Source organism: Rhipicephalus sanguineus, chromosome 9 (genome assembly GCF_013339695.2).
Source record: "Rhipicephalus sanguineus isolate Rsan-2018 chromosome 9, BIME_Rsan_1.4, whole genome shotgun sequence".
Lineage (NCBI taxonomy): Eukaryota > Metazoa > Arthropoda > Arachnida > Ixodida > Ixodidae > Rhipicephalus > Rhipicephalus sanguineus.
In genome coordinates, this window is record NC_051184.2 from 153734175 (window position 1) to 153761561 (window position 27387).

At 46.5% G+C, this 27387-nt stretch overlaps 1 long non-coding RNA gene across 1 annotated transcript; it reads right to left on the minus strand.

Annotated features, from left to right (window-relative positions):
• Nucleotides 1-3697: 3697 nt before the first annotated feature.
• On the minus strand, nt 3698-4296 carry LOC119404425 (uncharacterized). Its single transcript, XR_005186297.2, has 2 exons — nt 4107-4296; nt 3698-4047 (listed from the first exon to the last, which is right to left on the minus strand). It is a non-coding gene; the product is annotated as an uncharacterized LOC119404425 (long non-coding RNA).
• Between the last annotated feature and the right edge of the window lie 23091 nt (nt 4297-27387).

The window sequence follows — 27387 nt, forward strand, 5'->3', positions numbered from 1 at the left end:
AAGTCATTATCGAAGTTCTTCTTGTGTGATCCTTCGTTACGAAGTCTAAAGAATGCAAGAATGGCGGGTTGCTTTGCCTCTCGTGGCTTTCACACTTAAGCGATTTGAAGGATCTCATGAATGTAGAGAGAGAGAAAGACTAAGGTTGAAAGGCAGGGAGGTTAACCAGGGCTGAGCCCGGTAGGCTACCCCGCCCTGGGGAAGGGGGGAGGGGGAATAAAGGTTATAGACAGGAGGAGAGAAAAGTCACTGTTGCCGTCGACGTAACGGCTGCTCTGCGCTTGACACCACAGGCAGTGAGTCAGTCCCGTGGCTGAAAATAGAGCAGCGCATTTGTTGCTTTATGCAACTTGTATGCGCGGTCCCATGCAACCAAAAATCTTGTCGACGGTGAAGTCATGGTCGTGCTGCTAGTGTTCTCAAACAACAGACTTCTGAAGACTTGCGAGAACTGGAGTGATGGTGTCCAGCAGTTGCAACAGCTACAGCACCAACTGTACCGATGCTGGATTTAACAGAACACGCATTCACCTAACAGACGCTATCTTGGCTTACGTCTGTTTTTCTTTCAGAGTTTTTAAAATCATAATTTGATTGTTAGCAGAAGTTATTTCTTAGCTGTCGTTCTTTTCTATTCCGTAGATTACCTATGTCTCTATCTTGTTTTTTTTTTCTGCCGGTCTGCTTACTGCAATATGCCTTTAACGTGCTGCCAATGTAAGCTCTCTGCTTTATTCCTAGTTTTAACTGTCTGCGTCATTTTTGCCGCTGTTCTTCTTCAAGTGGAATATAAGTTTATATACTTATATTCCACTTGAATTTACTGTTATGTAAAGGTGATGTTGAGAACAAATATATAATAATCTGGGCGCGCCTGGAGTATGCAGTGACGATAATTCTGCTTAGTGCTAACTAAATTAGCAAATTTGAGTTTGCATTATAATAACGTAAATTATTAGGCGCCATCTTTAATACGTTGGCAAATACGTTGGCAAACACTGTTATGCCAAATGCTCCGTTTTTCTCATGAGCGTCCCAAAGAGTCGTTTTACGCCATTTTCCATAGGCACTGAATTCAATTATCGTAGCTATTAGGGGTTACCCGCCGCGGTGGTCCAGTGCTTATGGCGCTTGACTGCTGGCCCCAAGGAGGTTTTTAACCTCCTTGGCTGGCCCGAAGGTCACGGTAGCCGGATTTCGATGGAGGGAATATGGTAGAGGCCCATGTGCTTATATGTATGTTTTAGAACCACAGGTGGTCAAAATTTCCGGAGCCCTCCACACAGCGTCTTTCATAATCATATCGTGGTTGTTCGACGTAAAACGCAAGTTATTATTAGCTCTTAGGGGTGTCTCCTGCATCGCGTTTCTGTGCTTATTTGCTGTGTTTGATACCGAACCACTTTTCTATTTTACTTAGATATATTTGTTTTCTTTGTTTAGGCTTCCCTGAATTCTTTTACTGTTGCTAATCACCAGGTAATGGGATCTATAAGTGTCAATAACGTGAATAGCGGCGGTGTCCTGCAGCGCTTTGCGCAACTGTTCAATGCGTCTGAAACGTTTCTGGGCTGCATATGTTCCTGGTGACGTACACCTGTCCGGTGATCCGTTATTGCGAAAACCGTAATATGTTTATCGGCAAGTTAGAACTCCATATCGGTATTTGCACCATCATGCGGAGGCTTCTTATTGAAGTTCATGTGGTTACTTGGCAACCCGCTTGCTGGTCAGCAAGCAGAGTAGCGACTAGCTCCCATCAGTTACAAAAGCTACAAGCAAGAATCGCTATCAGCGAAATGTATAAAGAGTTGTCATGTTAAGCAACTAAAACAACGCCAATAAGTTGTTTCGGAATGAAACAGATATCCCTTCAGCAAGAAGTACAAAACTTTTGATATACTAAGAGATTTTTCTTTCAAATAAAACACAATTGGTCGCAGTTAATAAATTTTCAAGCGAACATTTATGTGCATAGGCGTTTAATGCTGTATTGTATAGATATACATATATATTAACAAATTTGAGAATGTATCGAAGTATCTTAACATACAATTGGAATGTATCGTATCGGATACAATCAGTGTTGCAGTATCTTGTATCTGTATCCCAAATACTTCTTGCCTGAGTATCTTGTATCGTATCGCGATACAATTTCAAAGTATCTTTGCCCAGCTCTGCCTCTACCAAAGAGACGGATGTGTTCTGCAACACCAACTGTTCTCTCTGTAACTGTTTTGTCAGGGGACGTGCAGTATTCAAGCACTCTCGTTTCCGTTGTCATCAACCAATCAAGTCCTCAACTTGACGCACTCTATAAATCTGGTGTGGTACGCCATTAGCAGCCTTTACCACTGCTTTTAGTGCACCAATGCTGGCTTCGAATGGGAGCGCCGAATGTGCCCACAGTGGGCCCCACTGCCTCACGCCTTTCGCAAGATGTAAAAGTTGGTGTAAGTTAAACGTCATGCATTTCCTTTTCATAAATAACTTGTGCGTTGACGTGAAACTCCACAAGGAGTTCTACTCGCAGAAAGTCTGATGAACTTACGCTACGCGACAGAAGGATCTGCAGTGCCTCAACAAGGCAAGCCCAGTGCCTAATGCAGAATTTATTGAAAATTCCACGTAGCACTGGCAAGCTGCAGAAGAGCACCCAATCTTCGAATTCCTTCGCTTTCCACCACTTCTTTTCCTTGATTGCTCTTCGCAACCGCCGCAATTTTCTAGGAGGAGCAAGTGCTGCCAACCTTTCATGAATGGTTTTTTGATGCTTTCCGATATAGAAATCACACTGCATCACCCACCACATTTCTAAATATTATCTCACCGCTCCCAACAAAATACAATGCATATAATAGGGGACAAACCCCAGACTATATGAAAGTGTGGCCAGTTTAGGAGTGGAGAGACTGCCTTTACTCCTCTTTCAGAATGCTGTTGTTTCAATGCAATTTCTGCATCTTCCGGAATTTCATTTTCGGTGCGTTCTGGTGGCTCATTTTTCCTACTGGGTACCCGGTAGTGCCTGCAATATGTTCCCCCTTTTGCAGACACCAGTTGCAGCCGTAGTAGGCATTGAACTGCATGGCCCCTTGCATGGGTGCTCTTGCCACTAAATCAACTGCACAGCAAATGCAATATGCCCTGAACAGCTTCGGCTGCTCTTTCTGCTCTAGAACAAAACTACTCTGTGACAAATCATCCATTATTTCTACAAACGCATGTAGAAAGACGCCCATATCTGGTTTTTTTCTTTACAAACCAAAGAGCAGCCAATACAAGTTTGTCTGCTCTTTGCATAATGGGCACCTCATTTACCAATAACTGTGTAGGCCAAATTGAAGTGTTGCTGGATGAAAACAGTGGCGTGCCATCTGCATTTAACGTCAAACTAATCCTGTGCCCATTGTCTGCTGTAGCAGAAACGAATTTGCGATATAATCCACCATTACAAATATCTGAAAGGTTACTCCTTCGACTTGCGGACTTTGTCAGGTCAAGAATTGTGCAGTTTTTTAAAACCTTTCAAAGTTCAGAGGGTAGATCCAATAAGACAAATAATGATGCACTGTTGACCGATGACGCTAGAGCCCAGCCACATTTCTGACACTGCAAGCAAGAACTCGATTGTGCATAGGAGTGCACTGCCGAACAGTTATCACAAATGTAAAGAAAACTTATGCAGGTGCCATGCTCTGAAAAGAGCTTACCAAGCTGGTATCGCGAGTGTGGCAGAACAGGTCGTTCAAAAAACAACTTGATCATTTCAATCAAACTTATCATTGCTGTAAAGGGCAAATTACTTTTTATAGCATGTTTACATACCATTAAAAGCATCTCGCCTTTGGAAACGACAAGCTTTTCGTTCAAGACCTCCTGAAACAAATCTCCAAGTTGTGTTCTGCTTCTGTCGGCATCAGTTGACAGGCTTCCATCGAGAGGTACTTCATTGCCCTTGCCATCAACCACATCACCCCCTTCACTGTTACATTCAGATGGAAACACGCCCTGTGTCACGCTGTCCATAGTATCGTGTTGAGTACCCTGGAGATAAAATTAATTGTTTAGGTTTACATAGATACATTTATTCGGTTGAAGGATACCATTGTTGTAAGGTCAGTTGTGTGATCACAGCTGTCAAACTCTGTGTTGTCATCATCACTGATGAAGTGATTTACATCGCATGGATCACACACAGTGGCTGCATAGTCTCGACTGCAATCACCTCCATCGTCTATCTCATGGAGATCTTTCACTTGTCCGCTTCGATCACCCAGAATGGCGGGCTGTGGAGATGTCTGGTTAAAAAAAGTAATAGCGAGATTATATTGGAAACATATTTGCTCCTGCCGATTTTTACAAGACTGCTGTTGCATGGTATTATAAAGAACAGAAGTTTTATATTACGCTAAAACTAGACAGATGCACACTAATATTGATGCCTATCGTGTACGCCTTTTATAAATGTATCACATTGATAATACGAGCTTTATGAATACCCCTACATACACACACACGCACACACACACGTTTTTTTTGTTTTGTTTTTTTATGAACGCATCAGCTCTAACTCGACCCAAGATTTCAGCCATAATAACTAAACGCTCAGCGCTCTCTTACTTTCAAATGTGTCTCGTAATTCACTTAAGCACACGCTCTCGAAGTCTTAAGTCAAAGCATTAAGAAATTATCTTCATACTTCCACTCTTTAACACACACACACACACACTCACTGAACGCACTGTGTACAAAAATATTTAAGCCGAAGGTGCAGCCTTCTGCGTACCAACGTTCTAGAAAATAGGCTGCTCAATCCGTTGGAATCACTGCCCATTGTCGAATCGTCGCCGTTATTCCCATGCTGCATAGCGTTTTCCGCTGCCAACACCGCATCTGTCGATGTAGCATTTTGCGATGCCGTGTACTCCATTTGATCGACAGGTGGCCGCGCATCCAGCGGATCTTCATTCGAACATGCATGGTGCGAACCATCTTTCAGGGATTCCTGCGTGACAAGTTTGAAATTTAACAAGGATATTTTCTGTCCAAATTTTGATAGAGAAGTTTACTTACAGATTTAGCGAGCCGCAGCCTCGCTGATGAGTCTGTTGATCGGCGCACATTGAAGGCACTGCTTGGATTTAGATACTTTTTGTACCTTCTGTTTTATTCTGCGGTCCTATTTCTCTAATGGTACGGTCCTTATACTAATGTGGCCGTGACCGCGATGCGTTCGACTATGCGTAAAACTACAGTGAACTCTCGTAAAATTGAGATTACCATGTGCTGTCCACGCTATACAGACCATTGCCGTTACCGCTACTACAAAGTGGCCGTGAAATTATAAACGAATGCATTACAATATCCCAGCGCAAGCAGTCGGCGAATGTTACTTGGAAAAAAAAGCTTTTTTTCTTGATATTTATCACTTTACGGAAGTCGAAAAAAATTGTTTATGACGTTTGCGGCATATACATAAAACATCCGGTGCATCCCCATACAAAAAAGCACGTCCTTTTGGATGTGCGATGTTAGAACACAGCCATCGCTTCTGCCGCGTGCAACAAGCACAAAAATGGCCTCAAGATCAGAGTAACCTTTTTTATGGGCTGTTTGGACACAATTTATTAGGTCGGCCAAAGTAACGTCCAAAAATAACCTTTTATTCTAGTGGTTATGTCTAGCTTTTAGATTTCATGTTTATAACGCATTTTTCTTTGTTTATTTATTTCTAGTTGGGCGCCATTCTTGGCACGATAGAACAGCCTTACTAGCGTCAACATCAATGGGCTTGCAGCCTTGCAGGGTTAACGGCGTTAACGGCGCTCAATCTTAAGCACGAGCCATATCACCCACGCCTACGTCAGATACAAAGATGACAAGCACTTGGCAATTGTGCCAGTGGGGGACATAAAAAATTTCAACTCCAAAGAAGATTTTTCGATGGCGTTTTACATGGTGAAATGGACAGATCAGACCGGCACATGCGACTACTGTCCGTGCCAGGATTTTGCAGGTTGGAGGTAAGTTTGCGCGTTTTTAAGGCTGCATTGAATCATTTCGATCGTTTCGTGCTCCACGCAAGTACTGATGTGACGCGCGATAGATACATGGCGGTTTTCATCAAAGCTCGTGCAAGACGGCAAAGTTAGAGATTGTGTTCCCCACGTAATGTAGGGGGCCAGAGCAGGCTGGTGTACAAAAGAACGTAAGCAAGGCGCACTAGATTTCTTGGAACACGCAAAGTCTTAAACCTCCTAATGAGATTTGCGTACACCCACGTGTAATTGCTCTTTGTCGTACATATGTACACTGTAGTTTGAACGGCACTCAAGGTGCTTTTTTTCAGGTTGACATTAGACAAGGGCTGCGAATTCCATTACAAACGTGGCGCCGCGTGCAGGCACGAGACAAAGACTCTTTGTTCGTGAAGGATCTGCTTGTGACGATCTGGGATCCAGCGCAGCTGCAAGGTCCATCTTTGCGGGGTAACTTCCAGTACTTTTCACAGCCACTAATGCAGTGTTAAGTTGCTCAACGTGTAACCTTTTGCAGGCAAGCATTGCCCTCGCTTCCCAGATCGTCCAAGAAAGGAGCCATGACGCCATGGAAGGTGTCTGTCATGCGAAGTGAGTATCAACATAATCCCGTTTTGCTCATAAATGATTCCCTAATGCAGCAGCAATGACCAGGTCACCTCGCTTTTCACAGTTTACAGTGCTGAACTTGAACCAATGCCCAGTACTGTGCACGTAACCATAGTAGCCCACTATATGTTGCGCTTTCTCTGAGACATTTCTTTAGATCACTCATGTCTTATACAGTTCATGAGGTGAAATGGTTGAATGGTGAATTTCATAAATACTTCACTTACGTGACGTTTGAAAGCTGTTTTAGATTACTTTCTCACAATAGCTTCATTAATAGATTCAAGAGCTCCAGATTCTGCGTCGTTTTTGTGTCATTTACTCAATTTTTCAATTCCTTGGCAGGTAATTTTTCAATTCCTTGGCGTCCCCTTTCTTATGGATTAAGATGATGTTAGCATTCTTCCAAGATTCTACTACCCTCACCACCAAGAAACACTTCGCACACAGGGTGGCCAGTTTTTCTAACACGATCTGTCCACAGTCCCTCAACAGATCTGATGTTACCTGATCATCACCAGCGGATTTGCTTCTATGCAGTCCTTCCAAGGCTTTCTTTACTTCCCCTGTCCTTACTGGTGGAATTTCCGATTCCTCTGGGCTACCACTGCTTCTTACATTATCGTCCTGGTTGTCCCGGCCACTGTACAGATCTCTGTAAAACTCCTCAGCTACTTTAACTATCATATCCATATTGGTAGTGAATTTGCCGTTCTTGTCCCTTACTAAAACGGCTGCTTGGGCGAGTTGGTTCATGATTAAGCTAGATTTACCAGCGCAAAAAAGACGGAACAACATAGGAAGGACACACACACGTAGCGCAGCACTCACAACTGATTTATTACATCGAACGCAGGGCCTTTCTGTAGGCAAGCGTCGAAGCAACAGAAAGATAACATCAAGAAAAGAATCGATTAAAACCACGTGACACTGCTTGCCGAAAAGACAATCTACCGAAGGTAACCACGTAGTCGAAAATTCTTACGCCACAAAGTACGCTCCCGATATGAAAGAAGTGAAAGTATAATTGATCGTAAGACCAACCGGCAAACACGTTAAAGCCAGAGAAGCCAAGGCAGCCACACAAGAAAGATAGAAAAGATGTATATATATATATATATATATATATATATATATATATATATATATATATATATATATATATATATATATATATAATGTAAAACATGACATGCATGATATTGCCACACCTGCTTGTTGTATTTTGATGTATTCGGGTTTGACCCGCAATGACGGTTAGGAACGCTCGACGCTGACCGCGCTGCATTGTTCGAGAAGCTTCGCGAGATTGTAGTAGATCACTTTGTTAAGATTGCGCGCAAGACGCGAATAGTCTAGATTATTCCAGAGCTTGCACGACCACCAGTGAAAAGACCGGAAAGTTCGATGCGTGATGTATAAAACATGGCGCATCCCAGCCATGATAAGTTTTATCGACGGCCGACGCCCTGCTCGCCGCTAGCAGTGTACAGTACTCACGGATTCAAATGAGACATCAAATGTTTGTAGCATAACGACTAATATTCGCAATTGCTCGAGATAACAACGTAATGTCGCCATGAAACTGATCTCTAAAGATAAAAACGGCTCTGATCTACGCGTTCGAGTCAAAATTAAGCCGATTAGTCCCGAACTCAAGATAGTGTAGACGAAAGTATCTGCATTACCTAACCCTAAATTGTCCTATTTCAATCCGTGGGTACTGTACAGTGTGTATTGCTGCAGTTTGACTTTCCGTTTCCCGGCCACAAGTTCGGCCAAATGAAGAGTTTCATCTTGGACACGCCGACTGCTGCCTTGGTCGACGTCACAATCCTGTGGCACTATGTACCGCATGATTTGTATGACACAGTCTTGGTGCGCTTCCGAGATAACAAACTCTTGCAAGTAAAATTTGACCCTTTTTGCAGATCCAATATTGCTATGAACTGACGTGCGCCAGGAATTGCGTTCGTGGCATTCAAGCCACTGGACGAGAGCAAGAGCAGACGGCGCGAGCGTCTCCCTGGTTGTCAAACGCGCAGCCTGGACCGATTTAGATAGCCGCAACTAGCCCTGTGCGTCAGCCTGCTATTCCACCGAGCTGATTTTACAGCTAGCCCGTTTGCCCATGCGTTCCTACGTTTGCTGAACTTTTGAGCGGCTGACTTACTACTCCTTCCTCAACAGCCACACGCTGGAGCCCTCTAAGTAGGCGTAGACAAGTGCTCATTATCGATGAGCAACTGTTGATCCTTGCGTTCAACGACACTAGATAACCGCAGTTAACTGGGAGGTACGGCATAGAGGCACATTCTTAACCTTTATATGTGCACATGTGCTCTTACAATGAGCGTTTATATATGCGACCAAAGCATACACAGCCGAGCCTGAGCTTGTTTTTGCCCAGCTGTCGCGCAGGTACATAAGCGATTATTTCAATTCGATATAAAGAAAACGCATGCATATGTTTACGTTCAGGTTTGTGAGATTGAAGCTATTCTTATCGCGTTATACTTGGGGATCGCAATCAAGACACCCATCGAGCGATCCACAAACTCTTTCGGCTACTTGGCGACCCGGCGATCTGGATCCGTTTCCCGCTGCCGCAGGAAGAGGTAATGGGTTAAACGCTATTACAAAACGCAGCGCTGGTATACCGAAACTAGAGCATGTGCTTAATGGGTATAGTGCTGCATTTTGAGCGCACACAAAATAAACATCGTTATAGTCTGAAAGGAGGCATTGCAGCTTGCGTTCGATTCTTTCAGACTACTGTATCCATGGTTGTATGAAGTAAACAACGCCACTTGAAAGAGCAATGTCTCGCACCATCATAACGCTGTACATACCACTTCAAGATGCCTCTGAAAAAAGCACAATACGTTCGCCGGCATATCCGGGCCTATTGCTAGTAGTCCAGGACAATCGACTCGATCCAAGCACTTCGCATAAAGTATGAAGAAGCGACCTCTACAAATGCTAACTGAGTAAGCACACACGTCCACCACCACGTCTGCAGTCACATGCTGGCGAAGGCTGTTTTCACGTGATGCCCGCGTTTCGAAGGTGCAGTGCAGGACGTGAGAGAGGAGGAAAGGTGCAAGCGAATGCGGCTTTGTGGTAAGGCTTGCGATGGTGAGTCCCTATTTGTCGACGGTGGCACTGGAGTAGGAGGAGCCCACGGGCACGCGGTCCCAGTCCTCGCCCACTGGCGCCATGAAATCGGTATTTTTGGGCGGCGGCGCTGAGCAGACGCACGTAGGCTCTCGGTACACGAACCAGCAGTACCTGCGCAGTGACATTTCAACAAAAATGAGTGCTTAGTTTTTTTTATGAGGTATAACGTCTCACAACATGTGAGACTAAAAAAATTGCACTCCCAGAGATCCTACGTAAGTATTGTCCAATATAAGCAAGCAATGAACGCCTTAGAAAAGCTTTTCACGAAGTACCAGGGGTCACCGATGGCCGACATAGAAAACTTTTCAAGACGTGTTAATGCTTGCAAAAGCATTAACAAAAGTTTGCCCGCACTTAGTGAACCACCAACATAATAGCTCGTTTTCGTCCCAAGTGTAAGACCTGCCAACACGTTCAAAATGGCGTCAAAGCGAAAAGCAACCGAAGTGGTTACGTCCACGACATAAAATCGAGTTTTACCTGCACTCGTTCAAATGTTATTCGCATACTGGAAGGTTCAGTTTGTCACAAACGATACATTTGCCAAAAAAGAGAAAACTATACATGGTTCTTTATTGCGAAGCATTTCTTAATGAACTTCTGTACCTTTGCGCGTATCTATCTATCTATCTATCTATCTATCTATCTATCTATCTATCTATCTATCTATCTATCTATCTATCTATCTATCTATCTATCTATCTATCTATCTATCTATCTATCTATCTAGCCGACTACGACTTAGCGCTCTCATGGTCTTTTCGTTAATGGCATGTATACCAAGATTGGTACAGCATGATATGACTGTATGGGGAACATAAACGGCAAGTCAGGGGATGAAAATGATGACATGCATGTCATGAGCGGCATGATTTACACGCCACGGTCTTGGTGCTCACGCGCCCGTTTCATTAATTTGATATATGCCAAAATTGGTCTGGCGGGACAAGAGTGTTTGACGAACATAACTGATAGGTCATAACGTGAAAACCATGACATGCATGTCGTGTATGGCATGACTTACATGCTCCGCTCATGGTTCACTCGAGGCTGTTTCGCTAGCTTGATATACTAAAAGCGGTATGGCGTGACATGACTGTATGACGAACATAGTAGCCATCCGCAGAACAGTGTAGGTAGCCGCAATGACCAAATCGCTTTAAATTCTGCATTAAATGTAGTGGTGACTGGTGCGATATGTGGAAAATTAAAATCAACTACAGTAAGACTGTGTATATAACGGTAACCAATAAGATTAAAAATGTACACTGCTTCGATTACGAGATAGATGGTAGGGCTCTAAGTCGTGTAAACTATTTCAAGTATATCGGACTTACTATATTGAATGACATCGACAGGAAAACACACGCAAGCAACATCTGCTCCTCAGCTGAAAAAAAAAGAGCTCTGGTATTTGAGGCGAACGTTAGAACTTGCTCCTGAATAAACTAAAAAAACTGCGTACTTAACACTTGTTCGTCCTACACTAGAGTTCGCGAGCGTCTTCTGTGACCCCTTTAATAGACAGAATTGAAAATTTTCAAAAAAGAGCAGCAAGGTTCATCTAGTCAAAATATCGATCGACCAATTCCGTAACTGAAATGATTGAGAAACTAAACTACTTTCTCTGACCAGAAGAATGGCCAGATTGAAAAGTATGTTTGATTCATCATAACCGGTTTGTTTTAATACCCAAAAGCACATGAAACAGCGAATGTCCTGACCAGTTAGAGGCAGCCACATTCTACCGATTCCAGCCCGAATACACAAATATTCGTTTCTTTTTTTCCAGAACAATAGAGGAGTGGAACCCAATACCACATGAACTACTTACAGTGGACAGTTTAAGCAAGTTTGAAACCGGGTTAACTAAACTTTTCACGTCGGCTGGACACATGTAGCTTCTACCTTCCGGATGTCAATTTACCTAAATAAAACTGTCGTTCCTGGTTGTATTACAACTGTTTCACGTAGCGGCTGTGGCAAAGCTGATGACACCATGATGTACTTTTGTCTTCTTCTGCTCGTGTTGTACCTATTGTATCATAGTCTTACGTGTCTTACGGCAATGTGCCTTTTTCATGCATTCTACTTTGGGTCTGACCTCGACCGCGGCAGCACCACTATTTCTTTTTATGTGTTGTCTCGCAACCACCCTGTAACGGCCTGCGGCTAACAATACTGATAAATAAATTTTAAAAATATGGCTGATCCCTCCGTCATAGGAATCGGTATAACAGGAAAGTGAAACGTGTCTTCACAGAAGTAGTGCTTATTGTGTAGAGATACGTGAGAGCTAGTTCAATGTATATTCGTGTTTGGCAGCTATAGCACCGTTTGGCGTGGATGCACCCATGTTGACGCCTAGTTCGTAGAGGTTCGTAGCTTGAACCGCAAACGCGTGCGTCCCGCTGGCCTCTGTCTCGTTCCATCAAGTCACGACATTTGCCCGTCGAAATCGTGTCCTTTCTGCAACGCGTATTGCAGCAGTTTTGTTCGTCGGTGCTCTCGCAATCGAAATAGTCGGCGGCGGAGAAATCCCATTCGTGCATGTGGAAGGTGCACTACTCCGATGAGCCGGCGCACGCTAACACGAAACGAAAGGCAAAGTACGTAACTGCGTTTAGGGTACCTCCGCGACGCCAGCACGGCATAAGAGACACAAGGAGGGACGCCACCTATGTTTTCAGCACCTGTCATGGAAGACATTATCACATCTACATGCATGGTGGTCTAAACATGTGGTTAGCGCTGCCTTTTTTTTAGATGTGAAGCAGCTTTTGCTCGGGGCTGTGTCCGGCGGCAGTGGTGGCGTCCGCGCTCCACTGCGCATGCGCCTACTCTGTCTTCCACTCTCCTCCTTTACGCAGGTGTCCGGTCGCCTTCTGTCCTCTCTTCCTCCGCGCTGCAGCCGCGGCGCAGCCTCTCCTCCCACGTGATGTAGCCGCGCCGCAGCTAAGTATAGCCTGTAACCCCTTCTCTCCTCTCCCTCCCCCATTTCATGTGTATATAAGCGCGTGCGCTCGGTCGGCTTCCGTCGTTCTCGCTTCGCCCCCGTTCAGATAAGTTGTAACGTCAACGTCGGCGCTAACGGAAAGCAACGCACAAACACAACGTAATGATAACACTAAATGCTAACCTCGCACACTAACGGAAACGCCGAGTGAACGTAACGGAAACTTGGTGTGCGCCCCCAATGCTGCTTCGCATCACCTCATGGTTCCCTTGAGTGGGAGATGGTTTAATTTTCTCTTTCTCTCTCTCTCTGCTAAAGCTCCGAAGCACTGCTAGTGCGCGTAAATGATTCAAAGATGTGCGTACACAACTGAGGCGAGTGGGTATATCTCGAAGAGCACGTAGACAAAGTAGGGCAGGCCCGGGTAGAAGCTGATGCAAGCGTTGTACACCTGCGAGCCGAACACGGACGCCACGATGGGCGTCAGCGCCTCCACGGCGATCCACACCGAGAACACCTGGGCTGTGCAAAGAAGGAACACCCTTAGCACTCAGCAAACGCGTTGTCAACTCTTTAAACACCCACATGCAAAACTCACATCCGACATTGAAACGCTGTGTGAAGGCGGAATTTCTCCTTATCGTAGTGATCAATGAACGTAGCGTGTATTAGCACGATACATATAAGACAGAAAAATGACACGGACTTAGAGACAGGTAGGCGCTAACCTGAGACAAGTAGCGCCTACCTGTCTCTACGTCTGTGTCGTGCTTCTTTCTTATATGTACCGCGCTAATACATGCTACGTTTATGAATGGCCAACTCGCCCGAGCAGCAACTCTCGTGCTTAGATAAACCGTGTTGTCCATGAGCACAAGGCCAACCTATTCCTTGGAATGGGCCCACTGGAAACAAGCGTCATAAAGCCGTGCTTCATAAAGCTGGAACCGCATGCCGCGTTTTTCGCGAGATAAAAGGGAACTTTTGAATAGAGTACGCGAAGCTTTGCTTTAGCGTTTGTCGCAACTGCGCATGCGTCGTACACTATCATCCATCTTCCGTACCCCCGTTAAGTGACGGAAATGTATCGTATCGCGCCTCACTCGTGCGCTATGCACGGTAAGCCCAAGGAGCTTCGCCCGACTGTTCTTGACACTGTCGCTTGTTCGTCTAAGGCGCGGTGCCCAGAGTGTATTATAAATGTGACTGGCTGAATAAATGGAGGGCCTGCCTGACGGACGCACCTGCTATCACGCTGATGATTCCTTGCCCCATACAGCAAATAATAGCGTTTTTTAGTCTGTCCGGTATTCCGGTACCGCAAAGGCGTAGCGTAATACCGGATAGCGAGTGTCATCAGGATGATAAGAAAGTCGTTAAATTACAAAAAAGGTACTCCGATTTTTCGAAAATTATGACGGGAAGCTGCAACACAAGTGCAGAACCTTTGCTTCTGCAATATGACCTACTGAAGGCATCTGAGATCTATTATTATAAATTGTTAAAGGACATAAAAGTTAATAAATTATTTGTTATAAATCATTCACCATCATAAGTTCACTATCCACTAGTAGGAGAGTCATTCGAATCACGCGGATAAGAACCCATTATGGAAGACAACACTTTACTTATCAAATCTCGGCATAACTAAATCGTCCAGGATTGACCGAATTCAATACACTTACTAAGAGATCGTTCAAGTCTTCGTTAATTGAAAACGAAAGCGAATATATCTGACCTTGCTTCACGTCCACTAATATTCTGAAAGTTTGCTATTACTGAAGTGCTATGATGTTTGTTACGTATTAATAAAGCCATTTTGTATAATTTCTTCACGTAGGTTAATGACCTGAAGTCTGCTGATGTTTCCAATTTTGATTTCACGTTTGATTTTCTTAATTACCATTTATTTCTGGTTTATATTGACACGTGCATACAGTGCGTCTCTAGCGCTACAGTTTTGCTATTTGTGCGTGGCGGAGGATAGGCGGTTGGTGGTAGAGGACGAAGACGTTCGGCTCGATCGTGACTGCTCTGCTGAAAGCCGTGCTCTTCTCTACTTTCATTTTATTACCGTGACAACTTGGTAGCGGTGCTGGGTACTACCCTTCTGCGCTATTTCGATCTCGGGACGAGTTCCTACCATCATTTCCACGATTCCGGGAAAGACCGGCCACTTCAGCACAGCCGCCGCTTGCTAGGACTACCTACCGAGTTCGGCCCATTGAGCTCGGCAAGAATGTCCACCACAACGGCAAGTGAAACGCAAGAGAGCGACATAGACCGACTCACTGTCATCCCGAGTTTGGTCTATGCAGCACGTATCCCGAAGTCATTTCATGGCGATGTGTTCGAGGACGTGGACGACTGGCTAGACCACTTCGGCCGAGCCGCAGCAGCCAACGAGTGGGACGAAAGAAAGAAACTACAAGCGCCAAAGTACTGTCGCAGCGGTGTCAGCCTTCACCTGCGGACACGACGTAGGAGCACTCCGAGAGCTTGTGCGGAGCGTTGTTCGCGAGGAGCTTGACAAAGTTCGCCACCCTACTCATCAGCTGACTGTGATGCTCTTGGAGACATAATTCGTGACGAGATCAGGAACCAGACCCAAACATTAGTAACAATGCGCGCAGAAGCCCCAGCTCTGACTTATGCACAAGCGCTACGGACTCCTCAACCATCTACGCGAAGTCGTTCACCCTCCACTCTTCCGGCACTGCGCTGACAATTTCCTGCTGTAAGTGAAAATACCTACGAATACGAAGCCCCGCGCGAAGTCCCCCGGAAGTCAAACATGTGGCGCACCTCGGATAACAGGCCACTTTGTTATCACGGCAGCGAAGCGGACCACCTCTACCGCCAGTGTCCTTATCGCAGAATGGGTCTTCAGGGATTTCACCCTAACGCACGTCGATGAAGCAATGGTGAGCGCCCACGCGAGATTGAGCAGTACCTGGCAGCTCAGCAGTCGTTTCCTCCTGCGCGAAGACAGCGATCACGTTCACCGTCTCCTCGGCGCTTCCCCTCGCCCAGTCGTTACACCAGGTTCTCTGATGTTCGCAGCAGGTCCCCAAGTACTCGCCCACGTCAGGAAAACTGAGAACAGCGACCTCTGGAGGTAGGGCCGCTGTTGACCGAACTGACAAACATCATCCGACGCGTTACGGTAACGACGACGATTTATCCGCTGTACGCCATTTTCTGATAACAACGCAGCACGTTCCGCCGATATTACTGTAACTGTCGACAATTACCAAGCAACCGCTGTCGTGCATACCAGCGCCGACTACTCCGTTATGAGTGGTGGACTTGTGGCTGCTCTTCGAAAGGCGACGACACCATGGAATGGTCCCCAGCTCCGTACGGAGGGTAGTCATCTGGTGACACCGGTTGGTAGATGCACTTGCCAGAGTGCATATTGGCGACTCTACCTTCATCGGGATTTTTGCCGTGTGGCAGGAATGCTCGAGGCAAGTCATATTAGGAATGGACTTCCTGGGCGAATACGGGGCTCTCATAAACCTTAATAATAATAATAATAATAATAATAATAATAATAATAATAATAATAATAATAATAATAATAATAATAATAATAATAATAATAATAATAATAATAATAATAATAATATCTAGGGTTTAACGTCCCAACTCTCATAAACCTTCGAGAGCTGCTGGTCACATTTTCACGCGACCCGAGCTCACACGAATGCGAATCACGTACGATTGCGCTGCGTGTATCCGACAATTGCGGGACAGTGCCGCCCCGTTCCAGTGTGCTCGTTACCTTGGTAAGCGACAGCGACCGAATGGCCCTCGGAATTGTAGAAGGCAACGTATCCGTCTTCCTCTCTCGTCAAGTATGCGTATCCCGCGGCCTCATGGAACTGACGAAAGAGCCTGCTAAGATTCTACTCACTAATCTTAGTCAACAATACCAGCACTTCATACGGCAGGGCGTGCTGCGAGATGCGAGGGCGGAGGATGTCGAGGAGGCGAACCTTCGAGAAACGCGCCAAGATGGGGTGACGGTGAGGCGCAGTGGAGTGTAAAATAGCGTGCCAGTGTCAGTGTTCAGGAGTTTGAACTTTCGCAATGGCGAACGTTTCTCGTTCCCCCGATGAAGAAGCCACCCGACATGAGCGTCCGCGACAGCCGACGCGAGGACGGGCATGTCGTCGTCGAGCCAACCGCGATGTTCGCTCAAGGGATGCCTCCCAAGCTCGGCCAGGGAGCGCTGCGGCGCACGCGTTTCGCCGCCTTTCTTGCGAAAACCGGTCGCTCCTGTCCCCACACCAGCCTTTTGACTGCGCTGTCTCCGCACGTTCAGGCACCCTGCACGCGCTGTTCTCTGCTCGCCGTGCACGTGCAGCTTCACGTGTCGCTTGCTCTGAAGGTTTAGAAAGATCCCAGAGATGGAAAAAAACGTTTTAACGGTGGGAATCTTACCAGAGGAGGACGGTTGATCGACCACCTTTTCGGGACCGAGCAGGTCGTCAAGGGCGATGCTGTTTGTGCGAGCGCTACGTGCGTGCAGATGCTGAACGGGCACATTTCTTTGACATGAGTAGGGAGGTGACTGCGCGAGTTCTGTAATTATGTTACCGGTAAAACGCACATTCGTTGCGGCAGTCGTGTATACTCGGAGCTGTCAGCAACCATCCAGCACGCTTTCGAGTGCGTTTTCTATTGATAACTTTTCAATTGCTTAGATGCCAAGTTTGTCGTGCGGCTTTAAATTTATTATGAGCTCAGTGTGAAGAGCATAAATTTACATCTGCCCTGTTGAGTCACTGGCTGCATCGCAATGCGCAGTGTTCAGTTTCGTGGGAGTTTCACTTTTGCCGAGGTTTGCATCGAATGATAACAACGTCGGATCGCAAGTTTAATGTCGCCTTGGATTTTTTAGAGCTCCCTTTGACAGCATAATGATATACGCAAACAAAAAATAAATAAATATTTCATGCCCACTTCGACGATGCATGTTTCTTGCAGAGGCGTGTTTCATTTCGAATAATATCGACGCCTGATCACGCACCGTGTTCGCTTATTCGAATGTCGCTTTGGTTGTTTCGACAGCTCGCTTGGTCAGCATCATACTATACAGGGGCGCAGCCAAGGGGGGGGGGGGGGGGGGGGGGGTTCAAACCCTCCCCGAAAATTTTCAATTTTGCTTGCGTATATGTGCACGCACACATACAAACGCATGCACAAACATACATAAAGTATGGTTGGACCCCCCCCCCCCCCGAAAAAATTTCTGGCTACGCCCCTGATACTATACAATACCCACTGGGATCGCGCATGTTTATGATTATGCCGAGATTTGTGCCCAATAATAAGCGCATCTGAATTCGCGAAGCCATCGAAAATTTAATTGCCACCTTGGTTCTTTTTTCAGCTCGTTTCCAAAGCGGCATGCAAGGCTTTTTATTACGTGCCGAACGCATGACATTAATACGAGGCACGCCGTGGTGGATTAATTCGGATTAATTTCGGCCACCTGGGTTTCTTTAACGTGTACGTAAATCTAAGTACGCCGGTGTTAGTGCATTTCGCTCCCATCGAAATGCAGCTGCTGTATGCGTGAATCGAACCCATGACCACGATTTTAGCAGCGCAACACTTCAGCCTTCTAAGCAATCACGGCGTGTCGCATGCAAGGCCAATATAAACGCTCAGTGCAAACATACAGCTTAATTCTGTTTACAGGGAGCCGCGACGGCAAATGTACCGCAATCAGCTGAATTAAACACTTAGTACTCACGGTACGTTATTTAAACTGTGGTGTAATAATCCCAAATGCTCCGCTGCTGTAACATTACAAATGGTTGACTCGGAAAGCCAGCGCGCAATCTCGAAACGTACAGCGGCTGTCTATTTGTTGTAACTTCGGTTCACAAACGCACTTCCCTTTCAAATGAGCACGATCATCGCGTTTCTCCCCGTTAATAGTTCGTAATACTGTGTACGACAAAAACTGCTTCAAGGTGACAAGACCGCGAAAGCATCGCGGCGAACTGCCATAATCCACTCTTGACGCATCTGCTCCTCGCACTGCTTGCATTGGAAACGGTAGAACATGACAGGAAGTTTTCGGCTCTTCGACATTTTTAAACTTTTGTGACAGTTCACAATGCAGCAGGACTGCGTGCCTGCTTTCGAGTACGACGAAGGAACGGCACCCATAGCGTGAAAAATGCGAGATAAAAGCCCCGGGGAGCACGTTCTCCGCGCGCGCGATGGGAAAACCAAGCAAGAGCGACCCGTCCCAGCTACCGGAGTTTTCCCCTCTCTCCGCTGGGGCGGCGGACGGCGCTGCGCAAACTTGAGCGTTGGAGGCCTATGCGCCAGCGAAGGGAAGACTTGAAAAACATAGAAGTATGAGACAGCCTGATGAACGACGGGCGTACGCTTCGCTGTTTCGACAGTGTTCGCGATGGGGAGCTGGCTGGACTTTTTTTTTTCCAAAGGGGCGAGGCGGCTTTCACTTGCGCACCAGAACGCGCGCACGCGGTGCGGCTGGTTTCGGTTTCGTCCTTCGGGTGGTTATCGCTTCTCGCGCCCGCAAAGCTGCTGGCTGTCTCGTTTCTAATCTCTGAAAGGATGACCGCTTGTGACTCTCGTTTATTGCTCCCCGGGGCTCGATTACATCTGTTTCCGCGCGGCGCTAAATTACAAAAACGACGCCACCGTCGTTGCGTTTCCTGTTTTGGGAAGCACGAACATTTTTTTACCGGTACTCTGTTGCACTTATTTTTGTATGTCTGTGAGCTATGATTAATACAATGCAAGTATATTTATTACAAGTATGTTTTTTTAGGATTTTGCTTGATGCTACTACAAATAAACCATGTGTATGTAACAAAAAAATTCTATTTTTATTACTTTACGGTCACGCAAAAAATTTTAGACTATCTTTTTCTTAAATAAAATCGTCTGAAGAATTTATTTCAGCAGTTAAAAAGTTACACATTTTTGGACTGCATCTCGCGAAAAATTCGACCCTTAAAGGGTTAACGTCAATTGTGGTTCCAGTGTTGGTTCCGCTTTTATAACAGTTGAATAAACATTAGATGTGTACTCCTACGACTCATAGATTTATATTGAAGTGTTTCTCGACCCCGGAGCAATACACTATACGATGCTACGTATGATATCCACAGTATCGCACCGCAGCGTGCGATGATATGAATATCAGGCGTAACATTCGTGAATGTATTGGTCCGGGGTTGAGCAATGCGAAATGTGAGTCGCACCATAGCGTGCGCTTGGTTTCAATAAAACTGACGTCTGTGCTCTAACATGAGTGCTGACGTTACGTCAGACCATATGTTTAAACGCCAGTGTAGTCGGCGTGCATCGTAAGCGCACGATGTAGGCGCGCTACTACTCTATTTACAAAAACTCGTCGATCCATATCGTAACGCTTGACTCAAAGCCAAAAAAAAAAGTTGCAGCATAGACAGCTTCTCGCTGCCTGCTTCGCATGACACCGATTTCTGAAATTCATGGGATCTGCGGAATCTTTTCCTGCTTTCTTTTAGACGTTTGCGACACTGTAGAAACAAAGAAGAGAAGAGGAAGTGTAAGCTTACTTGTTTCGTCTCTGTTCAGGAGTTTAGATGCGTGAGACTTGATGCCGATGGGCGCCGATGCCTCCAGCGTTCCCAAAACGTAGCCTGCAGCAAACATAAAAATTATTCAGGCCGCGTAACTAATTACAACTTGCGGGGTTTTAGGTGCTAAAAACACGAAACACAAGGAAATCCGGGAAGCGATCGAGAAGCGACGCGAAGCATCACGGGAGCATAGAAAGGCAAAAAAAAGGAGAAGCGGCCGCAGGACGAAGTCAAGAAAATATGGGAAATATATTTAGAGAAAAAATTCGTTGTATAGAAATTTGTGGAGGCAAGAATTGAAGGTGAAAGTGAACGCTGGGTGACAGAGATTCACGAAAAAAAAGGAGGCCGCGCCTAGGATATTTTGGAGCCACGTAAAGGCGCTACATAGGAAGTCTGTCACAGTGTAACAATATATTGTAGATGAAGGAGGAAATCAATTGGAAGGGTACGAAGCGCTAGGTTACATCCGAAAAGTAACAACCGATTCGTTTAAAAATAGCGTCCATGGGATTTCCCCGGTGAGTAAAAATGTGGCGCAGATAGCAACCGAGGAAGAGCTAGTACTGGAGAATTTCAATTGGAAGAAGGCCGAAGGAAAAATTCCAAAGCGCACTGCTGCGGGTTTAGATGGGTTCCCGTTAGCCTCATTAACGAGCTAGGACATAAGACTAAAGAAGCATTGTTGACAGCCGTAGAAAATGCTTAAAGGACAGACAGATACCGGACAGTTTGCGAAAAAGTAGAATGAACTTAATCTATAAAGGCAAGGGAGAAAAGGTTAAGATTCGCTCGTATAGACCACTAACCATTACATCGGTACTATACAGGTTAGCGATGCAAGCAATAAAAATGAAAATAGAAAAGTGGGCAGAACATAACGATATTTTGGGAGAACTCCAGAATGGATTTCGAGTCGACAGGCGGTTAGACGATAACCTGTTTGTTCTCACTCAGTGTATAGAAATATCTAAAATAGAAAATAGACCCTTGTACGTGGCTTTTATAGACATCACTGGGGCGTATGATAACGTTATCAGAAAATATTGTGGGATATATTGAAAGGAATGCGCATAGGCGACGACTGTATACAGCTTTTGGGGGAGAAAATACAGTTTGTACAGAAAGGGAAGGAATAAGTAGCAAGAACAGCGTTGCAGTTAGCAAGGGGCTGAGACAGGGATGTCCTTTGTCCCCGCTGTTATTCATGCTGTACATGGTGAGTATGGAAAAAGCGCTAGAAGATAGCAACTTTGGTTTTAATCGGTAACACAAACAAGGCGGCGTGATGATTGAGCAGAAGCTTCGAGGTTTATTTTATGCGGACGATATCGTCTTATTTGCGCACAGTCGAGATGATATACCGCGGCTGGCGGATATATGCGGAAGGGAAGGGGAAGCTCTTGGACTACGATTTAGTGTAACGAAGTGTGGATTGATGGTATTCAATGATCCTAAGCAATAATGAGGTGGTGTCAATACAGGGCCAGGAAATACCGAAGGTAAGCGAATACAAGTACCTCGGAGTATGAGTAAATGAGGGTGATAGACACATGAAGGTACAGGAAAAAGCGTACATAGCAAAAGGAAAGAGGAATACTGCAATAATGAAGCACAGAGCGTTGTGGGGATACAATAAGTACGAGGTGCTTCGAGGTCTGTGGAAAGGTGTAATGGTTCCGGGGCTTACTTTTGGGAACTCAGTGGTGTGCATGAGGGCAGAGGTGCAATCGGGAATGAATGAAAAGCAAAGGACTGTGGAACGCCTCGCATTGGTTGCTCACGGGAAGACGACAAATGAGGCTGTGAAGGGCGATATGGGATGGGCAAGTTTTGAGGCGAGGGAAGCTCAGAGCAAAATAAGGTTCGAAGAAAGGCTAAGAAATATGAAGGAGAGTAGATGGGCAGAGAAGGTGTTCCGTTATTTGCATAGGAAGAGTGTGGACACACAGTGGAGAAAAAGAACTAGGAGGCTCACCAGTAAATATACGGCTGGTAGTGTAAGCAAAATTTCAACAAAGAGCGTTAAGCGAAAAGTCAGAGAGGCGGAGAGGATTTACTGGACGGCAGCTATGGAGAAAAAACCGGCTTTAAGTAACTACCCAAAGGGCAAAAATGAAATGAGGGAGGCATTTTACAATAATTCAAGGGGAAGCGCTTTACTGTTTGAAGCGAGATCGGGTTGCCTTAGAACGCGTAGTTCTAAACCGATATTCAGTAAAGAAGAAGAACAATGCGCGTGCTGCGGGGAAGATAAGGAAACGGCGGAGCATGTTCTGATTGAATGTGGATATCCACCCAGGTGTACGTTTGCGCACGGGACTACATAAAGCCTTGGGTTTTAGGGATAACAATGGAAAGTTGAACACACCAGCGATTGAAATAAGTTAAAGACGGTTAGAGTATTGGCGGCAGAAAATTACAGAGAAAGGACAAAAATGAACATTGGAAAAAAAAAAGGACATTCTGCGAAAAGGGCAGAGAACTGGGCTGAGAATTTACGTTTTTTTTTCCTGTAGTAACACAGATAGATCTGTAGTAAGATATATTGAGAAGAAGAATAGTAAAGGGAATTTTTTTTTTTTGTCGAGCCTGGTGGCACACTTGTCACCGCCCCGTTATAAAGGGGATGCTCATAGCAACCATCCATCCATGTAATCTCCCTTGCACCTGCTTGCACTGCCTCGCGCGAACGTGTAATGCCACTCATCCTCCCCATTTTGTGACAGTCGTGTCCTGCCGTTGCACGGTCAGCAAGCGATGCCATTTTGTTTTTCTGGGCGTCTTTTAGGTTTAAATGTCTAATCCCTTTATCAAGAAGCTGCTGAGGCTACTTTTGGCTAACTAGGCTGCAAAACATACTCAGGCTTTCTCGGAAACCACTTTCCCGCAAATTCCGCCGCTCGTGAAATTTTGCAACTACGCACAATTTTTTTCATTTATTTATTTTACCCCTCGAGGCCAAAGGCATTACAGGGGGGGTGGGAACAAAATTACGTACATACATTAATATTGTCACGCTGCATAGTTCGCTGGAGCCAAGAAGAAGAGGAAGGAGAAGGGCGCACGAGGAGCGGGCCGGTGTGGGGCTGACCGTCCTGTCCCTTGCGCTGCACCCAACATCTCTCATTATTTTCAGCTTGTAAATAAATCCATACCATCGTTACAGTTTTGGTGGACGTGCGGGGTACGTAACACTGGACGACCGAGCTCTACCGCCCCCTCGACGCAGTAAACGGTTGGCCGGGCTACCACCGGGAGACGTTACCATGAATGACGCGGACAGACGTGACGATGGCCATGAAAGAACCGCACAAGAGACTGCTCGCCCAAGACAGGCGGGCTGCACTCCTTATCGGGAGCCACGCACATTCTCGGGAAGAGAAGATGAGGACGTCGACGACTGGTTGCGGCACTATAAGAGGGTGAGCCGCCTTAATGAATGGAGCGCCTCTGCACAACTCTCGCATGTTGTCCTGTACCTTGCCGGAACTGCACTTCTGTGGTTTGACAACAATGAGGATGTGCTGACAACTTGGGAGACCTTCGTCGACGAGATAAAGAAGTGCTTCGGTGATTCGCTCTCCAAAAAGAAAAAGGCCGAGCAGACGCTTTCACGGCGAGCACAGCTACCTGGAGAGACGTGCACGACCTACATAGAAGAGATCCTGAAGCTATGTGGTATAGTGAATCCAAACATGTCGGATGAGGACAAGGTGGGACATTTGCTCAAGGGAATTGCCGAAGATGTTTATAATTTTCTTATCTCTAAGGAAGATGTCACGACGCCATCCGACTTGAGGCGTCACTGCCGTGCCTTTGAAGCTCTCAAAACACGGCGGGTACTTCCGAAGTTCGGCCGACTGGACAACGTCACGAATGTAGCAAGTGTAGACATCTCTTCCTCTGATGACCTCGCCGCTATGATACGGCGTGTTGTCAGAGACGAACTGGCTCACTTTCAAGGTGGAGATGCCAACCGCGTGTGTCACCAGTGTGCATTGGATGAGCGCTATCCGGAAGTACCGGTCTCCTGGTCACGACCTGCATACACCAACCGCGATGACGTCCATATGGAGAGCGCCATGACACAGCCTCAAGTGACGACTTTTACGCGTCGACAGGACGTGCCGCCTCGGCGAGGGTCTTCCGACTACGTAATGCCCAGGAGACCTGTGTCCTACAACAACGAGAACCACCGCAACCCACCTGTCTGCTTCAATTGCGGTGTTCAGGGACACATCTCGAGGTACTGCAGACGTCGTCCGCAACGCACTGCAAGAGATCGTGCGTATCTGCTTCGCATGCAAGACGCCGCACCCTGGCAACCATCTGCCCCAGCTACCCCTTTTCGTCTGCCACCGCGGGAATACATGCCCAGGAATTCGTCTCCGGTGTCTGACCGCAGCCCGACTCCGCCACCAACCCGGACGCGTCGATCGCCATCACCGCGCCGCCCGCCTACACCACCCCAGCTGGGAAACTAGCTGGTGCGACCGATGGAGGTGAGGTCGCAGGACGGTCATCTTCGCAAATTCCTCCGCCTGTCGTCATGTCAAAGAACAAAGTGTGTGTTTGTATTGAGGGTGTTAGTACTGTTGCCTTAGTAGATACTGGTGCTACCGTGTCTGTGATGTCCCTTTCTTTCAAGAATCGCCTAGGACAGAAAGTGATGTTTGCCTGGGACGGGAAGTCCACATTTCGTGGAGTTGGCGGCGAACTGTTGCGACCTGTTGGAGTATGTTCAGTTTTGGTTACCGTGGGTGAACAGGAGTTTCGAACTGAATTCACCGTGCTAGCACGCGCTACTCATGACGTGATTCTTGGAATCGACTTTTTGCGAGACTGTGGAGCGAAATTAGACTGCAGAGCTGGTGAAATTTCCCTGCGAACTGATCTACTACCACATGCTTGTGACGAAATGCCATCTGATCGAGTTGAGGTATTTTCCGTGTCCAGTGATGTGCTTTTGCCTGCGCGAACAGCAAAGTTTGTTCCAGTTACTTCATCTCGCCCGCGTGAAGGTTTGTCCTGTGGACTGATTGAGCCGGACTATCTCTAACACGCTAAAGAAAAGCCTTATAGTCCCTCGCTCACTTGTCCAACTCGTGGGCGGTTCTACTCACGTGTGGATGGTGAACGTGTCCTCCGAGTCCGTTATTTTACCTGCTGGTTTGAAGTTAGCGTACTTTGAAGAAGATACCGCTGTGGGTATTCCTGCAGTTGCTGTCACTACTGACAAAACTAAAACTTCCCCACTCTCTGACCACTCGTCAAAGTTCAACGGCATGATCAACAAGTCGCTCCCCTCGTCCGACCAACGCGCGCTCCACGAGCTTCTTGTGCGCTATGCCTCAGTCTTTGACTTTGCACAACCTGAGCGTCCGCCTTCACCACCGCCGTCCCGCGTGCACCACTGCATCAATACTGGGGCCGCAGCCCCCATTCGACAGAAGCCGTACCGCGTCTCTCCCACCGAGAGGAAGGTGATCGACGACCAAGTTAAGGAGATGCTACAGAAAGGTGTCATCCAAGAGTCCTGTAGTCCTTGGGCAGCTCCCGTTATACTGGTCAAGAAAAAGGATGATTCGTGGCGATTCTGCGTCGACTATAGACGCCTAAACGCAGTAACGAAAAAGGATGTCTATCTGCTCCCACGAATAGACGATGCCATAGACTGCCTACATTCCGCTTCATACTTTTCATCTGTCGACTTGCGCTCAGGCTACTGGCAAATACCTATGAACCCACAAGACAAAGAGAAGACCGCTTTCATTACGCCGGATGGCCTCTTTGAGTTTAATGTAATGCCCTTTGGCTTGTGTAATGCTCCGGCAACCTTCGAGCGATTCATGGACACGATCCTTCGCGGCCTCCGATGGGAAATATGCATGTGCTACCTTGACGACGTGGTCATTTACGGCAAGACATTCTACGAGCACAACCAACGGCTTGAAATTATTCTCGACTGCATCCGCCGTGCGGGACTGATCCTTAACTCGAAAAAGTGTCACTTTGGTGAGCGTCAAACGCTTGTCCTTGGTTTTCTTGTCGACAAGGAAGGCATCCGTCCCGATCCTCAGAAGCTTGCCGCCGTCCGAGACTTCGAGCAACCGAAGACAGTGAAAGACCTCCGCAGCTTCCTTGGGCTGTGCTCGTATTTCCGACGTTTCATCAAGGACTTTGCACGTCTAGCTCATCCACTCACGTCTCTGCTTCACAAGGACACACCCTTCGCATGGACTGCTGAGTGCGAGTCTGCGTTCAGTGAGCTAAAGTTTTTACTTACCTCTGCTCCAATTTTACGCCATTTTGATCCTGAGGCACCAACTGAGCTTCACACCGATGCTATTGGTGTCGGCATTGGAGCGGTACTTGTACAGATACATAGCGGACGCCAACAAGTCATCGCCTATGCAAGCCGTACACTCACAAAGGCAGAACGGAACTATACCGTCACCGAAATGGAATGCCTCGCGGTAGTGTTCGCCATTCAGAAGTTTCGACATTACCTTTACGGCCGTCCCTTCAGGATAGTCACCGACCACCATTCACTTTGCTGGTTGGTTGGACTACGCGACCCCACCAGCCGGTTAGCTCGCTGGTCATTACGGCTACAAGAATACGACTTTTCCGTCACATACAAGAGTGGTCGCTGTCACACCGATGCTGACTGTTTATCTCGACTTCCGTCAGCAAGCACCCGAGATGGGGAGGATGACTTGGACGAATATCTTTTCGGAATATCCACGGAGTTTCCCGATGCCGCCGCCTTCAAGCGTGAACAGGAGCAAGACCCTTCCGTAAGGATTCTTATTGATGCCGCTCGGTCAGCAGCACGGAGTTCGCCTTTCACCATATCCGCAGGTTTATTGTACAAGAAGAACTATTCCGCTGAAGGTGCTCCACTCCTCCTCGTCGTGCCCCAGAATCTTAGACCCGAGATCCTTCGCGCCATGCACGATGACATTACATC